Source organism: Phasianus colchicus, chromosome Z, assembly GCF_987193195.1.
Source record: "Phasianus colchicus chromosome Z, bPhaCol1.hap1.1, whole genome shotgun sequence".
Lineage (NCBI taxonomy): Eukaryota > Metazoa > Chordata > Aves > Galliformes > Phasianidae > Phasianus > Phasianus colchicus.
The window spans coordinates 87,266,701-87,271,360 of record NC_143476.1 but is presented as its reverse complement, the minus strand read 5'-3'; the positions used below and the strand labels follow the sequence as shown (position 1 = coordinate 87,271,360).

Here is a 4,660-nt window from a genome sequence, read left to right as displayed (position 1 = left end):
GTTTACAAATCTTATCTGCTCTTGTAACAACAATTCAGAGATATTTCAAGGAAAGAGTCTCAGCCACTATGTCCACTTTACACTGGTCATGTAATGTCCAGCTGGAATATGTAGGGACTTCCAGGCCTGATGTATTGTACATTATGCTCTAAAGAGCACATAAAATGAAACACCCAACAAGGAGGTTTGTTTGAGCATCTAAACTAAGTTACAGTGGACAGAAATCAAGATATCTTTGGTTGAAATTCTGACATCTATGCTAGGGAGAATCATGGAACCTATCCTCCTGGAAGCTGTGCCAAGGAACACATAAGATAGGGAAGTGATACAAGACAACCAGAATATCTTCATCACAGCAAGTCCTGCCTGATCAACATAGTGGCTTTCTATGATGGCAGCCAATATGGAGCCTGGCAGGGTATCCCAAAGAACCCCGTCGGTGACCTGTGTTACTTAGGGAAGCTAATGATGCTTGCTCTGAATCATACTGGCTGGTTTAGTGTGTCTCATAGCTTACATCCGAATAGGTGTCGCCACGATATAAGTCTGGAACCTGAGTGTGATGAAGAAGTTAATTTGTGGAGCATCACAGTACTCATCTTCTCTTCATTCTTCGTGCCTAGTGTTTTAGCAGCAGCAGCTTTAACCCAAATATAAATACTGGCATGTTGGTCTGCAAAACAAGCCAATATGTCAACGCTTGTGCTAAATGCAATGCTTCAGTAGACACGATATACCCAATTATTGCGTTGGGATTGAATCATGATGGGGTTATACTTTATCCAATAGAACATTGAGAATGGGCTTGGAAAAAAAGGGGAAAAATGGCAAACCGTAGATGTTAGCTCGTGTTCTGTACAGGAACAACAAGGCTTTGTGATGGTAACACTCCCAGGGCTCAAGACACATTTGTCTTGATACTGAACAGAACATCTGCCATTTTGAGATTCATCCCAATGAGCTACTGAAAACAGTGCTTGTATATATTGGGGACGGATGTGTTTGTATAAGGACCCCTTCTAACTCTATACTCATAGATAATATTACTATGGATACTGGTAATTATTCAAATCTCTGTACTTGTAACTTTACTAATATTGTAGGGTGCGATTTTAATTATACAGCTCCAGTTACATCACTTCAGTTATTGCAGTCTAATTACACACTGATTCAGGACTTACTACCAACTCCTATTGGAATGGATCTTGATTTAGTGAGGAAACTGCTGTGACATGATGACCCGTACCAATTGCTACAACGCATTTGGAACAATGGACAGAAAACCTTAATCACTGTTCACCATGATATGAAAGAGATACATTGTGTCCTAGAAAGGATAAAGGAGGATGGAGAACATCATTGGTGCGAAATGCTTCTTGGATGGTCGCCTACAGTGAAAGGAGTGTTTAATGCCATCCTGCACCCAGTTGTGATCATATTAACTCTACCAGTCGTTTGTTTAGTGCTTATAGTTGTATATGTGAAAATTTGGCACATACAATGCCGCTTGCGACACATGATAGAGTGAACTTTTGACTGACGAACGGAGTATCTTAAGCTATGTGAGAGACTGTAAGGAACGCAACATGTAATCATTTCTATAACCTTCACTAGGGCTATTAGGCGGTATGCGAGTATCACGCTGTAACGGGGCAAGATTTTACCGAGCATGGGAAGGGGGAGATGTTGTTGTAGGCATTTGCGGCGTATTGGGCTGTGACATGATAGGACTTTCCCTGCTCTTTGATAAGAGACGTGATGCATGCTTCAGGGCTTAGACGTACTAGACGTGAGATAATGCAAGTGGATGTAGGAACATAGATAAGCATGTAAAGTATATAGGTTGCTGTTTCGCTTGCAATAGACGTCGTTTTGCCTAACATCACATTGGTGTGCATGTGGTGAAATGGTCGGGGCATAGCGGGGACGGCGTGAACCCTGGCTAGGCCATAGGAATGTGAGGAACAGGGGTTTCCTATGTGGAAACAGATGGCATCAGCATGGATGAGAGAAAAGAGCTGATGTGACTCATCTGAAATATCATACTAAGCAAAGTGACATGGTGCCCCACAATCCTCTCTCAATTGTAAAGATAAGGATTTGATGGATCAGCTGTTTGATGGATGAGGAAATGACTGAGAGATCATACCCAGAGTGTACTGGTCAATGACTCAATGTCTGGACAGAGACTGATGACAAGTACTAGCCCTGAGAGGTCATTACTGGAACTAATGTTCTTTAATATCTTCATTGATGAAATTGACTGATCGAGTACACCCACTGCAAGTTTACAGATGACATCAAGCTGTGCAGTGAGTTCAACACCACACCATAAGGGACAGAATGCTATCCAGAGAGACTTGAGACAGACTTGAGCATACAGGAAGAGAGAAGTACTTTTGAGATACCTCAAAATTCAAATCCTCAAATGACTAAGCAAAGTGGAATTCCTAATATAATGACTACAGGAATTAATTTAAAACTCTTCAGTGGAAAATGGAATCAGCTTGCACCAACTGTGAAGGTAGTAAAAGTGATCATTTTTCTATCTGATTCAATCTATTATTGCAAACTAGGTTTTACTATCTAGTACTGTGAACAGCAAGTCTACAGTCAGGAAATAATCATCCAGTATAACCAGATGCTCACAATCAAAAAATCACAAGAGTTCTCAGAATACAATTTCTTTGAATTAAAGCATAAATCTTCATGTCTTAGACTACAGTGCAAACACAAAAATGTTAAATTCACTGATTTGGGATCCTGAATACAATTTCTCTTCTAATTTCAGTTTTCAGAATGAATGCATGTAAGATATTCTTCTTTTACATCACTGTCTCAAAGCTTGCTGGGGACACAAATGAAAAAATTCAAGCAAGTCCTGGGCAAGGGTTGACAAATCCTTTGTCTGGGGGACACAGATGAACAAGGCCAGGGGCAACAAGAGAGAGATAAGCTGGAGCTTAATGGCTGTAGAGCGGTCTTTTGTGTGGACTTATCTCGAGGAAGATGGCTATCTCAGGAGGTGCTGCACATGACTCTTGCTCAGCCACCCAGGGATGTCACGTAGGCAGAAAGAGAAGAAGGATAAAATGGGGACCTACAATCATGAGGTCCCCCCCCGCCTTGGACCTTCAAAATGTGCTGCAGCTGGATCCTGGTGGTGACCCTACTTTACATGGTTCTTGCTTCTTTCCTATCTTTTCTATCGCCCTCCTTCCCTTCCCTGTTCCCCTGATTAGGATTTATAATAAACTGGTTGGACCAACATTTGAGCCATTGTTTCTTAATCTCACACTGGGTATACAGATATTAAAAGAACCTCATCTCCCTCCTATAAATTGGAGCAAGCCAATGCACAGTAAGAATCCAGTAGCCTTGAAAATCTACTTGAAATCTCCCAAAAATCTATCCTCCCCCCCCCCCTTTTTTTTTTTTTTTTTTTTTTTTTTTTTTTGTACATTTGCAGCAACTGTGATACAGAACAGAAAATTATATGTTGGACTTACATGTCTTGCTACAGATCCAGCCTCTCACAGACATCCATGCTTATCAGGGTTTCAGAAATGGAAGCATATATGAAAAATAATTGTGTAACTGAGTTCCACTGACATCAGCACTTAATGAACGTTTATGAAGACCAAAGAGTGTATGTTAAGCACCATGATACAGTGGATGGTGCATTTCAGCAGTGGTGGCAGCAACATGGTAAACAAGCCATGTTCTGTGCAGCCACACATCATGAAAGGGAGAGTGTCTTGATCAGCTCATCTGCATGAAATGACTAATCATTGTGACAATGTATTTTGTAGCTGAGAATTTTTTCTATCAAATTATGTGATTGTGTTCTTTGTAGCTGTTGTACTTTCCATGGAAATAAATAGGAAACATTATTTTCAGGGCACCTGCACTTCCCTAAAGTGCAGTATTCATCTTTTCTTGCCATGTATCTATACTCTATACACAGGAGAAGTAAAGTCAGTCACCTAAAGAAATATACAGTGACCAAATTTTATTTATTCAAAAGTTTTAAATACATTTTGTTTTCAAGGCCACTTATACAGCATGTGAGGGGCATGCAGTGACTATGCCCTGGCAAAAATCAAAGTGAGAACTCTGAAATTTAGGAGAGAGAACTTCAGGTTATTTTAAGTTACTGAGAAACTGTCCTTGGGGACAAAGGAAAAGAGAAGAGATGGCAAATATCTAGGGATACCTTTCTGAAAGCACAAGAGCTTTCTGTCCCAAGCTATGGCAGAACAGGCAAAAGAGATAGGAAATCAGCATGACTGGGCAAGGACCTTCTGGTCAAATTGAGCGATAAGAAGAACATGTACAGACACTGGAAACAAAAATATGTTGCCTGGGAAGAAAACAGGGATGCTGTCCAGATCTGCAGAGATAGGATCAGGAAAGTCAAGGCAGAGATGGAACTTCATTTGATAAGGAATGTGAAAAATAACAAGGAATTCTACAGGTACATTGATCAGAAGAGACAGGCCAAAGAGAGTGTACTCTCTCTGGTAAACGAGGGGGAGAAGAAGGCTACATAAGTCATGGAGAAAGCTGAGGTACTCATTGTGTTCTTTGCCTCAGTCCTCCCTGGCACCAGGATTGTAATACTTTTCACACCCCTGAACCTCACATCCCTGAACATCAT

The 4,660-nt window shown here is 40.8% G+C and overlaps 1 pseudogene; it reads left to right on the top strand.

Annotated features, from left to right (window-relative positions):
* Nucleotides 1-665: 665 nt before the first annotated feature.
* On the top strand, nt 666-1,528 carry LOC149913177 (uncharacterized; annotated as a pseudogene).
* Nucleotides 1,529-4,660: the final 3,132 nt, after the last annotated feature.